At 35.2% G+C, this 16,533-nt stretch overlaps 1 non-coding gene across 1 annotated transcript; it reads right to left on the minus strand.

The window, feature by feature from the left end:
* Positions 1-8,989: 8,989 nt before the first annotated feature.
* On the minus strand, positions 8,990-9,062 carry TRNAR-UCU (transfer RNA arginine (anticodon UCU)). The gene has a single exon. It is a non-coding gene; the product is annotated as a tRNA-Arg (tRNA).
* Between the last annotated feature and the right edge of the window lie 7,471 nt (positions 9,063-16,533).

Below are 16,533 nucleotides of genomic sequence, written 5' to 3' on the forward strand. Positions count from 1 at the left end.
AGCATCTTGTACATCTCAAGTCGTATGGATACAAAGTCAACTCTAGGATTATGGGTTAAACATGAAGAAAATTCCACTGTATTGTGATTCTGAAAGTGCAATCAGGATTTGTCACAACCCGTGCAACACTCAAAGACTAAGCATATCGCACTAAGGTACCATTTCATCAAGGATCACGTCGAAGATGGTAACGTAGAAATTCACTTCGTCAGAACGACTGATCAACTGGCAGACATATTCACAAAGGCCTTACCTGAAGCAAGCTTCAATAAGATTCTACAAGGCCTAGGAATGATGCAAGCCGAGTCTGTACCAAAATCGCCTTCGCTTCCATAAAGGTAACAAGCGAAATAGAGCGAACCGAAATGAACCGAACGTTCAGTCTATTTCGGGTGAAGTTCGACCATGAACCGAACGTTCGGTCTATTTCGGGTTCGGTCCTTATGAACTCATTCATTTTTTAAGGCATTTCAACTGTTTTCTTATGTACACCTTTTCATTACTTCTTTTCTACTTATAAAATCCCAAAAATATTATTTTTTTATTTTTTTATCTAACGTTTTTTTTTATTTTTGTCTAAGTATGATTCTCGATGGCAAAGCTAAGGCAGGTAAATGGTTTTATTAGTTAGGAGTCCCTAGAAGCATGTTGCTGTATGTTGACTAAAGCCTTGACTGATTTTGAGTGAAGCCTTAATAACATGATATATACCAATCATGTTTTCCCAATCCAGGCTATCAAGTTCTCTCTAATCATGAGCTACCTTACTCTACTCAAATTGAGTTTAGAGTATTCTGCTTGGTCCCACTTTTCTTTAAAAAGCAGAGGTACATTCGCTTCTTATACCATCTCCATCACCTTTCTCCATTATAATTCGTTTCACCAATATAACCCCTAAGACTCTCAGTATTAACCACTGAGGTTTATGGTTATACAAAATCTGCGTTCATGATCTTAGTTTCATGCCACTATGTACTAAGTGAAACCCAAAGTTCAACAACACGAATGAATTGACGGTGAATTCAAAAATTCAAGCTCTTACTCGTTACCCAATGAAATCTCTTTTTCTTTTGAGTGATCTTTATGAGCTTGCCTTTCACCAAGGCTTCTCCAACCCTAAAAGATCCAGTTTAATTTTTTTTTGAGATTTCTTTACTTCTCTCGTCACTATAAAGTTTTTCATACTTACTTGTTCAACAGATCACAATGATCTCACAAGTACTTCATTCAGTTTCGGTCTTATGTTAAGAATCGAAATTATGAATTCAAGCGAAAGCCACCCTCTTTAACCTTCAAAAGATGTCTTTCAAAACTTCTCAACAAGTTCTTGATCGTTATTCAATGGGAAACCAAGAAAGCACTTTATTGTCTCTCTTGACATTAAAGGAAGTGATTTTTGCCCAAAATCAATTTTTTATGTCTGACTACGACATCACAGATTCTCCCTAAAGTTTCGTTTTATTTCTTTATCTTTTACACCCTATGCATGAAAATTTTTAATTTTCCAAATTCAAGTTTTGTTCAGAATGATAATTAAAGTGCTTAAGGCTGAAGCAATTCAAACGTCGTATGGAGAATCGATTGGGATAAAGTGGAAGCTGACTCAGCGGCTATCCAAACGGTTTGGCGATTTGAAAAAGTGACTTTTATGAAAGGGCGTGTAAAAGGGAAACATTTTTTCGCTCTCCTCCGTCATCTTCGGCATGCCAACTATTCACCCATCGCGTCAGGCGCTATTTTTGAAATAATCCAAGATTTCAGCTGGATTTTTCTCTCTCTTCCTTGTACGTATAAAAGGAATTGGAATGGTACTCTCTCACCCTTTATCACTTCCAAAAATCTCTCAAAGAAACCCGGTGATTCTCTGAAACTGTTCATCATCTTCTCCAAGCTACTACAATGGCAGACTCATCATCCGTTCACAATAACCATCAAACTCCAACAAAACCTGATCATTGATCTCACTCCATTCATCTATGAGCCCTATATGCTGTATGTGGTTGAGTGTCTCAAATACTCACCACTCGTCGACGCATTGACTAAGGTTGAAGTGGTTCCCATGTCGTGCTTATCTCTTGTCTACTCTACTGCATTCTATGACAAGATTAATGAACGGATTCATTTTGAACTCCACAATGAGAAAACCTCCATCTCCAAGAATCGATTATGTGCCCTAATTGGTCTTTCTCAAGATCCATCTCTGATAAACCCTGATTCCATTACAATTGGTCAACTGTTCACTATGTTCTATCAGATGGGGTATACCGAAACCCTAACCACTGTTACAAAGTTCAAGAAGTTCTGCCTTCCTCCTCAATGGAATGACCTTTTCATGTTATTGTTCAAGGGGCTGTCTGAGAGAAGCGTTGGCTCCAATGGTGCAAGCAAGTCATTCATGACGGTGCAGTATGGGTTGTAAAATGGACTTAACCTTGATTATGGGTCCATTATCTGGCAGTAGTTGGTTCAAAGCTTGGTTTCTTCATCCAGGCACTCTGAGATCTCATGTGGGTGTTTCTGGTCTCTTATCACCAACTGGGCAATGGATCGCCTTCGTGTTCCAATAATGGCGGACTCCTTGCTCTCATCTATTGCTACTTTTCATACGACGAAAATCATCGTCACTGACCCAACAAAGTTTTCGTTTATTGGCTCCATTCCTGAAGCAATGCCCAGTCGTATTTCAACGTCAAGTAATGTTCTTCAATAGTACAGGAAGCGTCCATCTGTTGGCCCAAGAGAACTTACACCGACTATGCTTCGTTCAATTGAAGAGGCTGACAAACCAGCTAAGAGGGGAAAGAAGCCTGAAACACAGAAAGAGGGACCGATCATCAAACCAACCAAGGGGCAAACCCCCAAGAAGCGAAAAATTGATAAAGCTGCTACTTCTCAGGCTCAACCGAAAAAGCAGAAGAAGCCCGCTAGGAGACTTATTCTTCAATCTTCAAGTGATTCAGATTCAGAATATGTCCCTCCTAAGTAGAAGACCGCTCCTCATTCTGAATATGAGAGCGAAAGCTCTGATGAAGAGGCTTCGGGCCGAGGTGACACTCCGCCTCGCTCCCCTACTCCAGAAATTCCGGTTCGCTCTTCTCCTCCTTCACCTCCACCTATTACAATCCCAGTATCCATCCCTCCTATCTCTCCAATTACCACCTCACAACCATTCACTACAATTCCTATTCCTACCCCCATTTTCACAGATACAACCACTACCACTACTACCACCAAACCTGACTTTACTGTTCCCAATCCACCTGTAACCGAACCTCCTGTCACAACCGAACCTCCACCTTCTTCAAAACCCTTGTCTCCCACACCTTCTACTGAAACAACCCCTATTTTAGGCGGTGAGGACTTGGAATTCGATTCCACATATTTCAGTCCTTATCGAGTCCAGAGAGATAATGATGACGATGAGCCTGTTACAAAACTTCATCTCCAGGAAATAAACGACAAGCTTGATCAACTGCTTTCATCCTCTTCCTCTAGTGCCTATTCAGACGTTGCCTTAAACGCCTTGTTCTCTTCGGTCGTTGCCGAACATAGTGCTACTCTGTCTGCTGCAGCCAAGGCTATCGAAGCCTCTACTTCCCAATGTCAACAGGCTTCTCTCGCTGTTGATGCTTCTACTAAGGAGTGCAAGGATGTGACCGCCAAAGTCGATAAACTAGTCTCAGAAGCTCACTTATTTCTAGACGCCTTGCAGGCTGCTGCTACCAAAAATGCTCAAACTGTTAATGCTTCAGTAGAGAATCTTCAAAGGTCTCTTCAATCTGAGCGCTCGAACCTTGAAGCGGTACGCCAAGCCATTGAAGAAGCCAATGACACACTCCATGCTAATGTCAACGAACGCTTAACTTAACTGGAAACGGACTTAGCTATGGAAAATCAGATTATAGATGAGCTCGACAGACGTACAACCCAACTTAAATTGCAAACACACAAGCTGCGTACTGCTAATGCTGAGATTAATGACCTCAAGTCAGAAAGGGAGGTCATTAGGAGTTTTGTTGCCGATGTTCACTCCATCCTTCTTCATCTTATTAAGGCTCATGATCCGATCATCACTATAACTGTCAGACGTCATTTGGCGGACAAGCTCAAACCGACACTAGACGTTCTCAGCCGTATCGAGGGTATTCCGGTGACCGGGGTCCAACCGAAACAAGGGGGAGAGAATGTGTCAAAGAAACCTCCTCCTTCTTAATCAAAACCATCTGCTGAACCGAAGGGTAATGAAGCTTAGGTCCGTAACAAAGATAAAAAGAAGAAGAAAATAGGTGAAGACGACACAGACAATGAAGATGATGTCTATGTCGAGATTCCCAGGAAACCCGTCCAGAAGGTTAACACTTCTGAAAAAGAAACGGAAGAAAACACCAAGAAACAACAAGCTGAGCTTGAGCAGAAGTGGAAGGAGGCGGAGCTCCTAGAAAAGAAAAAGTCTATGTTTCCTGTGTGGACAAAAGACTCGCTTCAAAGGTGTGCAATTGATGAGCCAACCATTCTATGGCTTGAACCAATAATGTCCTTTGGCCTTGATAATTCCAAGGATGCACACTTCGATATGCCAATCACTCGTAAAGCTTTTATCTTCCATTGCTTCAACTCAACTACTGATATTCCATCCCCAAACCCGAAGGTAGATAGGGATCTTCTGGAATTTTACTTGGAGTTTGCTCAGCCCCAATACCTGACTTGGAGCTCAAAGAAAATAACCACACTCAAAGTAATGAAGCCCTATTCAGCAGGGAAATTTATTAATGTCAAATTCAGGGTGACTCGAGGAACTGAAGGCTCAATCTACCATTTTACCCTCGCTGATCTACCTAACCTCAATCCCCATGATTGGATACTCCTCAACAACATTCTTCTGTCGAATCATCAGGAGTATCATCCTATTATCGATCATGTCAAGCGTATGCTTTTTTGCTACATACATGAAGTAGCGAAGATGGACCAGGAGATTGCCTCTGCCATACACAAGCGAACAACGATCAAGACTATGGGCAGGGCTGGCAATGTCAATACCATGATCACGGGGAAAATCGATTCAAAGTATCATACAGTTATGTTTCTTAGGGGTGAAGGTAAAAAATGTTTGTTCGCTCTTGTTGACAAACACCTCTTCTCAACGTCTTGCCTTGAGCATATTCTGGAGATCATTCAGAGGTGCGACCAGAACCGTGCTGCTGATAAGACATTATTCACTGATATGCTGAGGTGGTACATACAGTTTAGACAGACTCTTCTAGCCATAATTCCTTGTTTGTTTAAAGTTATAAAGACGGTGAAACCTGCTCAGAGGAAATAATCTCTCGCCTCATTTGACGCAAAGGGGGAGATTGTAGAGTCTATTAGATTGCGTAATGGGCTCAGTCCTTAGCCCAGTTTGAATGCCGGTATTGGGCTTGTCCAGCCGTGCGTAATTTTGTACTAGGGTTTAGTATATAAGCTGCATGCATGCAGACTTAGTAGGTAGCGCTTTCATTGTTTATTTGCTTCATTGTTTTGTAAACCCTAGCTCGCCTCTACAGCGGAAGTTCTTCATCGAGCTCTGCTGAGGTGTGACTGAGTTTTGAATCATAAGCATATGTTTGATTCTGTTCTGTGTTCATTCTCATATTGTTCTTAGACTGTTTGATTTCTTTTATCGTACTTGTGAAAGATCTAATCGATCTAAGATTTTTGAACTTATCAAGGCACATAAGTCTCGTTTCTCCATTCACCCGGGGCCACCAAGATGTACTGGGATTTGCGATTCAGTTACTGGTGGCCATGCATGAAGAAAGAGATCGCATGGTACGTTGAGAGGTGCTTGACCTGCCGGATGGTCAAGGTTGTGCACCAGAGGCCGCATGGCTAGTTGCAGCCTCTGGAGTTTCCGATGTGGAAATAGGAGCAGATCACGAATGATTTCATAACCAAGCCACCAAGGACGGCTAGGGGTTTCGACGTTATTTGGGTCATCGTGGATCGATTAACCAAGAGCGCCCATTTACTAGCGATACGGGAGAGTTCGTCGTCCGAGAAGATGGCCGATATATATATCCGCGAGATCGTTGCTCGCCACGGGGTACTAATCTCTATTGTCTCAGACCGTGATGTGCGATTCACCTCCCGTTTCTGTCAGAAGTTCCACAAGGAACTGGGCACACGACTGCATTTCAGTACATCCTATCATCCGCAGACAGATAACCAAAGTGAACAGACCATACAGACCCTCGAGGACATGCTGAGAGCCTGCGTCATTAGCTTCGGTGGGAGCTGAGACTCCTACCTACCCCTTGCAGAGTTCTCCTGCAACATCAACTTTCATTCCATTATTGGTGCTCCACCATATGAGTTGTTGTATGGACGAAGATGTCGCACCCTAGTCTGTTGGGGTGAGATTGGTCATAGGGTGATGGGACGGACTGAGGTAGTTCTGCAGACTACCGAAAAGATTTAGCAGATCAGACAACATTTGCAAACCACTCAGAGTCAGCAGAAGAGTTATGCCGATCGACGCTGATCTAAGTTGGAGTTTCAGGTTTGTGACATGGTACTACTGAAGGTCTCACCATGGAAGGGGGTGATCCGCTTCAGAAAGAGGGGGAAGTTGGGTCCCCGATATATTGGACCTTTTCGGGTTATTTCCAGGATTGGCAAGGTGGCATATAGACTGGATCTGCCGTAGGAGCTCAGTCAGATTCACAAAAGTTCTCACGACTCGCAATTGTGAAAGTGCATATTAGATGAGGAGGCAGTGGTGTCATTAGATGATATTCAGGTCGATGAGCGCATGAATTACGTTTATAAGCCGGTGGTTGTCTTGGAAAGAAAGGTAAAGATTTTGCGTAACAAGGAGATACCTTTGGTAAAGGTACAGTGGTAGCATCGGAGGGGATCCGAGTGGACTTGGGAGCCGAAGGCCGAGATGCGGGAACATTACCCGAATTTGTTCATCGCAACAGACTTCGAGGACGAAGCCTGATTCAAGTGGGGGAGAGTGGTAACATCCAAATTCTGAGGTATTAAAAATATTAATTTAAATTGCAATTGAAAGAGGCTCACGACGTGAGCCATAGTGGTCATGTCGTGAGTAGGACCCTTGACTATTTGACCCGTGTTATCGGACCTCACGACGTGAGGCATAAGACCCCACGACGTGAGTCACGCCGAATGGTCCTAAACCCTAAAAATCGGGTATAAAACGAAATGACGAGGATAGGGTTGTCCATCCTTAGCCTCTTTCACTCCCAAGTCACTAAAAAACCCTAGATTCGACCTTCTTGAGCCCTTGAGCCATTGTTGTTTGTATTGGTGTGTTATAGTGGTGGATTTCCTTGAAGAAGACGAAGAAGAAGCTCTTGTGGAGGTTCCTTTGGACGAGATAATCTCCTCCTAGTGGCATTTCTGAGCTCATAAGCCTCTATAAGTCTCAAAGATTCCATCTTTCTCTTTTAATCTTGCTAGATCTAGGTTATGGTTACCTTCTTTGCATGGGATCTTGAGATATCATGCTTGAGGTCCATAAAGTTAGCAACTTTATGGACCATTGTTTGCCATGGTAGGACCTTTGGATCTGGATTTTGTTGCAAGTTTTAGACTCCAAATTTGAATCTTGATGCTTATACCCATCTTTTAACCTAACTAGTGTTTAAGTCATTGCTCCAAGTTTGTTTTTCTTGAATTCTCATTGGTCCTTTATGCCACATAATATTTGTTGTCCATAATATATATATATATATATATATATATATATATATATATATATATATATATATATATATATATATATAACTTTTAAAAAGAATTTTTGTATTTTTTTTGTCGGAAATCGCAATCAAAATGTACAATTTGTAGTCCAAATATACGCTTTGAAAAAAAAAATAAGAAAATCGTAGTTGACTTTAGAGAAAATCGCAGATGTCCATATTCCATCTAGGATTACATATCTTCGAAAAATGAACAAAATGAAAACAATAAAAGAGTTATAGGCAACATGAAATCAGAAGAGTAATTGTGAAATTGTAGACTACTATGTATAGTATTTCATTGGTTAAAAGTGGAAATATCATAATTTTTGGTTATTTTTAGAAATATGGCCAAGAAAATGGGTTATATTGATCTTTTTCCAAAGGAAAATTCATTTTATGATCTAGTAAATACATATACATAAAATCGAACTAGGTATTGTAGCATTTTATGTTAGAACTTAAACACTTTTTCTATAATAAGAAATTTAATTGATTTTATAGACCTTGTGTAAAAATTAAAAATAACCTCTAAAATGTCAGATAAGCAATGATTGGGTCACAAAGGATAGATAATAACATGCTGACGACAAGTTAATAGAGTAACGACATATTAGTGACGACATGAGCTATATGTGGTCTACACCGCCACCCACCGCTACAAACATCTCCACCATTTATTATTATTTTTATAATATTTATAATATATTTTTATAAAACACCGTAAAATAAAGCAAAAAACAAGAAAGGCGATTCTATCATTTTATATTATTGAAATCAAATTCCTTTGTGATGTCTGCGAATCAAGCATAATATGAAATTGATTTTCAATTTTGATTTTGTGTCAACCAAACAAAATATGGAATTGAATTCTAATTTACGATCAAATTCTTTAAAAACATTATGCGAATCGAACGTACATCTACTAATTTTTTCTTAAAATGATTTTAGAAAAGAATAAATGCTATAACATGTTTAAAACGATTCTTTATTATTTTCATAAAACGCCAATGTCATCTATAAGACGAACATGATCAATGTTTATAATAATTTTATAAAAGCTAAGACTAATTTATTTAGCTTTTAAAATAATATGAGGAAAAAAACAGCAGCTTTTATTTAAGATGATTCCGTGAAGAAAATAATCAACTCTGTAATATGGTTTAAAAAAGAAATTTACAGTTAATTGGTCAAAAACTTAAAACAAAATTGTAAAATAAAAACTTAAAATTTATTTGAATTTGCACGCCCGGTGGGACTCGAACCCACAATCGCCTGATTAGAAGTCAGACGCCTTATCCATTAGGCCACGGGCGCTTTATGTTTGCTGTTTGCAGCTCAGTATATAAGAATAGAACAACATGTGATCAAAAAAATTTCATGTCCTTTAACACATATTCAACATAGGATCCGTTCTTTATTTGTATAAACATATTATGCTTCTTTTTTAAAAAAACTAAAAGTTGAGTGCTTTAGAGTAAAGTACACCCTTTTTCCATTCCAAAATCATGAAAGTGCATTTATTCGTAAAGCTAATAATACATATTATATTCTTCCCAGCTTACTTTTTAAGAAAAATATATGAAATCTTTAATATGTATGAATTGATGCACCTACGCTGCCGACAATACCAAGTGCCACCTCCTAAACAATGTCCACGTCAGCCAAGGAGATGCCAAGAGGAAAGAGACTCGGTAAGATTGTACCGAGCTCCACAGAAACATCGACATACCGAGGTGAAGGGGCGGTGTTTCTCACATTGTCTGAGTTTCATGTCAGCCTCCAATCCATCCTTGCCGAGTCATTCTTTCTTTCATTCTTTCTTTCATTTTAAAAAAATTATCAAGTAAAATGACATGTATAAAAAGAGTATATCCAGGATAACTTCCATTTTATGAGTTTTAACAAGATGATGATGAGTTTTGGAAAATAATATTTGCGACCCGAAGAAGATAAGACAAAATGCCCCACAAGTTCTGATTTTTCAAAGTTGATTTTTGACTCTATTGTTAGTTGTCTATTTCAGCACAAAAAGTGAGAATTATCAATTTTCTTTGGTCCATCAGTTAATAAACATAAACGCGATGCAAATAAGCAATTAATAAAAAAAATGTTTTTTTAGTATAATAGTCGTAAATGTTTCTTGAGCGTTTTGGGGAGTGGGTTTCAGCATTTTAGGTTATTTTGATTTTATATGCATCAAATTCCATTGCCTTAACCAAAATTGAAGTATTTTAAAGGAATTGACACCGGCATGAATAGGGATGAAAAAAATTCTCATACCTGACGGGGAACCCGAACCCGTACCCGTTTTGACTTGGGGTTGGGGATGATGATGGAGGTGAGGAATCACCAAATAAAAAAGTGGGGATAAGGATGGTGATGTGGATACCCCTAAAGTCCGACCCAGAATCCGGTCCCAATAGATATTTATATATATAAATAATAAAATAAATATATTAATAGTAAAATTTACAATACCTAAAATTTGATCCAAGTAACCCAACTAATTAGTAATTACTGGGTTGAAATTATATTTTTCCTTCTTCAGTTATCTAATTTAACTTTGTATGTAATTACTTCTATTTGTTTATCAAATTTTGCCTCAAATATCACTTAGATAATTTTTTTGACTCAATTTTTCATATATGTATTTAAATTTGGGTAAATAAGTTATTTATAGTGTTTATGCAATCTTTGAATATTTTTATGTTTTGTAAAATCTTCAAACTTATGTTGGTAAAATTTAAGTCTAAATTTTTTCTTTACATAAAAGTTTTTATATTAAAATAGAAAAATAAAATTCTCAATTCCCCGTTGGAGATCCTTAGTCCTCGTTGGGGGTGGGGACGGAGATGCATTTATGTTCTCCGATAGGGATGGGGATGAGGATGGGGAAGGGGATTGGGGTCCCCGGTACTCCTCAACCCCGTTTCCATCTCTAAACATAAATGGCGAAACCTCATAAATGGTTAATGCAAGTCTGCAAAACCTATACGAAAGGTTTAATTATTCATATTGATATTCTTGTAAATGTTTGAGTGCAAATGTTTAACTATATTTTCGTACGTGCTTCAATATTGTCTAAAATATCATTTGATCCATGGTTATCAACCAACCCTATTGACCATCGGGCGGGGGTGAACTTTATAAATAAAATAAGGGATAGTTATCTCTTACTCCAACCCGACGACGCTATTTATAAATTCTTGTGTTGGGTCATGGTTGGAGCTGAATAATATAAATGGGTACCCATCATATTCATCCATATAATGCTAATTTCAAATATCCATCATGAAAATGACGATGTTGTGTTTCAAGTTGGAGGATACACGCTTCACTTTGGATGTGAGGGGTTTTACATTACATTCGGTTTACAGTTGATACTGTTATATGGATGGATAAAAATGATACTTTTACGTTTAAGATGCAGTGCCTCCAAAAAAAAATCTTAATGATCACGTATATATTAGGGAGTCACTTTAGTTGTTTATGAGTTTGAAACTTTATGACATTTTTGATGAGGATGCTAATTGTGTGTATTATTTGCATGTTGGAATATAGTTTTAAACAGCATCAAGGTAATTTGTTTGTTAAACCATGAGCCGATTTCGTTGCATACAGTTTCGATGCATGTAACGTGTATTGTTTTCATAATTTTTTTTGTTTTACTTTTGTTAAAGTTTTATTATAATGAATAATTTTGTTACGTAGGTGTACACTCCGTTTTCACTTTTTGAGATATAAAATTATAAACCTTAGTTTATAAAAAAAGTAATCTAAATGAAAATTGTAGTAGACGTCAATATGAACGCATGAATATAAAAAACGTCGAAAACAGAGTGCGTATACGAGAGTTATGATTTTAACAAGTTTTGGCGGATTTTATAAAATTCACGGCGTTGAGGATTTGCCGCGGCGAGGTGCATTAAATGCACCTGACTCCACCAACTGACAATACGTGCAAGCGAGAACAAGTTTGTCCGGGCGCGGACCATGACGTAAGCAATGTTTTACCGCCGTGCCATGGCGGCCATAATTCCTCTCCAATATCTTTTTCTCTCTCTCGAGATATAGGTCTCTCGTGATTCAATTTCTCGTTTTGTAATATCATTAGCAAAACACTTGAAGTTTTGGAAGGATCCTTAGGAGAAGGATCAAGCGTCAAAGTTACGCTCGTCGTTTCTTGAGCTATTCGTCAGTCATGTAAGTTACACTTTCTCTTAATTATAACTTAACTAGGCGAATGTCTGCGTGTTGCGCAGAAGCATCTATATAACTGAAATTTTGACATGTTTTTTTTTAAATATAATAATAATGTTATTCTTAAATTTGATATAATAAATCATATACTTTTGAGATATAATATATTGATTATTTTGAAGAGTAAATTACATGAATGGTCCCTATGGTTTGGGGTGATTTGTGTGCTTGGTCCTTAACTTAGTTTTTTAACTCGGAAGGTCCCTACTATTTGTTTTTGTTATGTGTTTTGTTCCTACTGTTTGTTTTTGTTACGCGTTTGGTCTCTGTCTTATCTAAAAAGACTATTATTTAAATAAGGAAAAATTGTGGGGTTAGTAATGTAAGGTGAATGGGTAGGGTTGGGGGTGTGTTTATTTAAATAAATTAGAAAATCAAGGGAAAAAATAGTCTTTTTAGATAAGACAGTGACCAAGTGTGTAACAAAAACAAATAGTATGGACCTTCTGAGTTTAAAAAATAAGTCAACGACCGAACACGCAAATTACTCTTAACCATAGGGACCATTCATGTAATTTACTTTATTTTGAATTATATGATAATATATACATCTATTTAAACTACATAATCTCAATCTTTTAAGTGACCTCTACCCGCAGGTTATTCATGAATAAAACAAAATATAATATATAATTTAATGTTATTTATAGTTGTAGTTATTATTAATTAATTTTTAAAATTTATTTGTTTAACTTTTTAATTTCTATCATTGTAATTATTTAAAACATAGAACAATTTTTTTGGTTTTAAAGGTAACAATATAATCATTTATATAGAGTTATTTTTAACTATTGTTATTGTAAGTTACTTTGAGCTAATTATTTGAAAACTTTTAACGATTATAAAAATATCTTTATTAAATATTTTAATTAAATTGCTATTTTTAGTTTTTACATTTAGCACTACAATTTATTATTTTTAACTATTCACAAAATATTCTTTGGGTTTTTTAAGTGTAACTGAAATTTATATTGAAGTTGACCCTGTAATGTTATATTTAAATTAACAATTTAAGTATTTTTTCAATATTGTTCAAAAGTTATAGCTTTAAATTGATAATGGTTTACATACAACAACATATTAAATCTAATAAATTAAGTATAATATGTTAAAAGTTAAAGACATAACTTTATAAGTAGAAGTAAAAATATTATTTTAATATTGAAATTTAGTTTATTTATAATTACACTTTAGGTTTGATACTTATTTAACCTTATTAACCAACTTATAATCATTATTAGAAAGACACTACAATTTATCACTTTTAACTATTTACAAAATATTCTTTAGGTTGTTTAAGTTTAACAAAAATTTATATTTAAGTTGATCCTATAAGGTTATATTTAAATTAACAATTTAAGTATTTTATACAAATTGTTCAAAAGTTGTAGCTTTAAAATGATAATGGTTTACATACAACAACATATTAGACCTAATAAATTAAGTATAATATGTTAAAAATTAAAAACATAACTTTATAAATAGAAGAAAATATATTCTTTTAATATTGAAATTTAGTTTATATATGATTTGACTTTATGTTTTATATTTATTTAATCTTATTAACCAACCTATAATCATCATTAGAAAGAAATTGAAAAGTCATGAGAGTTTCAAATGAATGTGGTGAAAGAAAAAATGTTAGTTTTATAAGTATACTAGGCGAATGCCCGCGCGTTGCGCAAAAACACCTATATAGTTGAAGTCTTTATATGTTTTTTTAAATATGGCAATAATGTTTTTAAATTTGATATAATAATTCGTATACTAAATTGATATAATATATTGATTATTTTGAATTATATGATAATATATACATCTATTATAACTGCATAATCTCAATTATTTGAATGACTTCTATCTGCGAGTTACACATGAATCAAAATAAATATAACAGACAGTTTAATGTTATTTACAATTGTTGTTATTGTTAATTAATTTTTTTTAAATTTATTTGATTAATGTTTTAATTTCTATCATTATAATTATTTAAAACATCAAACATGTTTTTTCGATTTTAAAGGGAACAGTATAATCATTTATATAGAGTTATTTTTAACTATTCTTATTGTAAATTATTTTAAGCTACTTATTTGAAAATTTTAACGATTATAAAAATATATTTAAGAAATATTTTAGTTAAATTGAAATTACAATTTAGTTTTTATATTTATCACTACAATTTATCACTTTTAACTATTTACAAAATAGTCTTTGGTTTTTTAAGTGGAACTGAAATTTATATTTAAGTTGACATTGTAATGTTATATTTAAATTAACAATCTAAGTACTTTCTCCAAACTGTTCAAAAGTTATAGCTTTAAACTGTTAATGGTTTACATACAACAACATATTAAATCTAATAAATTAAGTATGATATGTTAAAGCTTAAAGATATAACTTTATAAGTAGAAGTAAACATATTATTTTAAAATTGAAATTTAGTATATTTCTGATTACACTTTAGGTTTGATATTTATTTAACCTTATCAACTAACTTATAATCATTATTAGAAAGACATTACACTTAATCACTTTTAACTATTTACAAAATATTCTTTGGGTTGTTTAAGTTAAACTAAAATTTATATTTAAGTTGACAATGTAATGTTATATTCAAATTAATAATTTAAATATTTTATACAAATTGTACCAAAATTGTATCTTTAAAATGATAATGGTTTACATTCAACAATGTATTAAAACTAATAAATTAAGTATAATATGTTAAAATTGAAAAAACATAACTTTATAAGTAGAAGTAAAGATATTATTTTAACATTGAAATTTAGTTTATATATGATTAGACTTTAAATTTGATATTTATTTAACCTTATTAACCAACTTATAATTATTATTAGAAAGAAGAGTAAATTACTGAAATCGTCCTATGGCTTAGTTAAAATTGCACGTTTGGTCCCTAACTTTTTTTTGCACTCGGATCGTCCCTGTGGTTTGATATTGTTGCGTTTTTCGTCACTATGGTTTGGTCAAAGTTAAATGTTTGGTCCCTAACTTTATGTATGTAAGGGAAAAAAACGTAACAAAATCAAACCACATAGACGATCCGAGTGCAAAAAAAAGTTAGGGACCAAACGTGCAATTTTGACCAAACCATAAGGACGATTTCATTAATTTACTCTAGAAAGAAATTGAAAAGTCATGGGAGTTTCATTAATTTACTCTACCTCCCTCTTTCTCTACATTTATATCTTTCTTTATCTCTCTCTCTCTCTCTCTCTCTCTATCTGCATATTTATCTCCATCTATGCATCTCTATCTACATCTCTCTTTCTATCCATGTATCTGTTGGATAAGGTGTCTAAGTCCATAACTATTTCTGGTATGTACTTGACCCGACCCGACATGGTCCATTTGGGTTGCATGGCACCATGCAATTGGATAGACTAAATGAGAGAAATAACACTTGTGGTTATTAATATATTATAAGTTCTAATATATTAATAATATTATTTAATTAGTTTGATCAAGAATTAATTTTAGAATTAATTAAGTGATCAAAAGATAACTAATTAAATATATGGGTTTATTATGTAAATCATCCATAACTTATATAGTGGGCTAAGAGGCTCCATGGATAATCAAGTTGGGTTAAACCCATTGGATGCTCCATGGAGGCTCCATGGGAGTTACAAACCCATGGGTCATGGAAATGAAGAGTCATGGCACATTAGGGTTTACATGGTGTAACCCTAGATGTGTCAACGCTATATAAAGCTCATGTGTTCTCCCAAAATCGGCACTACTAGTGAAACAAGAGGGATTGGCCGATTTTAGTGTGTTTTACTTTCTCTCCAAGTTTACTCCATAGCATTTGGTGTTGTGTGAAGCATTTGAGGCATCACACTTGGGGTGCTAGGCTCACAAGGTTTCAAGGAACATTCACAACAACAAGGTATGTAGTTCTATCTATTATTTAAGTTAAAATTGTTCCGCATGTATGCTAGATAGGATCATAGCCTTGGAAATCAACTTTGCATGATAATTAGACAAACATAGATCCAAGGTTATTAGGGTTGCATGTACACTTAGGAAGTGTTAGAATGCTCAAAACCCATCAGTGGTATCAGAGCCTAGGCTTGTTTGTTTGTTATTTGTGCTAAAAAGTTGAAAAAAGTCGAAAAACTTGTTGTCTGCCTGATGAACTCGCCGAGTCCATGGGGGGACTCGTCGAGTTCATGTGTATCTTCAACCTACTCGCCGAGTAGGTTCATGCACTCGGCGAGTAGGAGCGACAGAGTCCAGATTTTCGACCTTTGCTGCTGGAAATGGACTAGAAACATTACCCTAAACTGTTTTGGTGTTATTAAACTTGTTTTAGATGGTGTAATGTTTGTTCTAATCCATTTACAATGGCAAATATCAATTTTTCATGATTATATGTGTTCATATGGTTTTGAAATTTTGATATGGATATTCATGTTCTTGATCTTATGAATTTAGATGATCATAGGAATTACTTGTAACCTACTTGGTAGTTTAATTCTTGATCATAATGTGTTTT

The sequence above is a fragment of the Lactuca sativa genome, chromosome 4 (assembly GCF_002870075.4).
Source record: "Lactuca sativa cultivar Salinas chromosome 4, Lsat_Salinas_v11, whole genome shotgun sequence".
NCBI classification, from domain to species: Eukaryota; Viridiplantae; Streptophyta; class Magnoliopsida; order Asterales; family Asteraceae; genus Lactuca; species Lactuca sativa.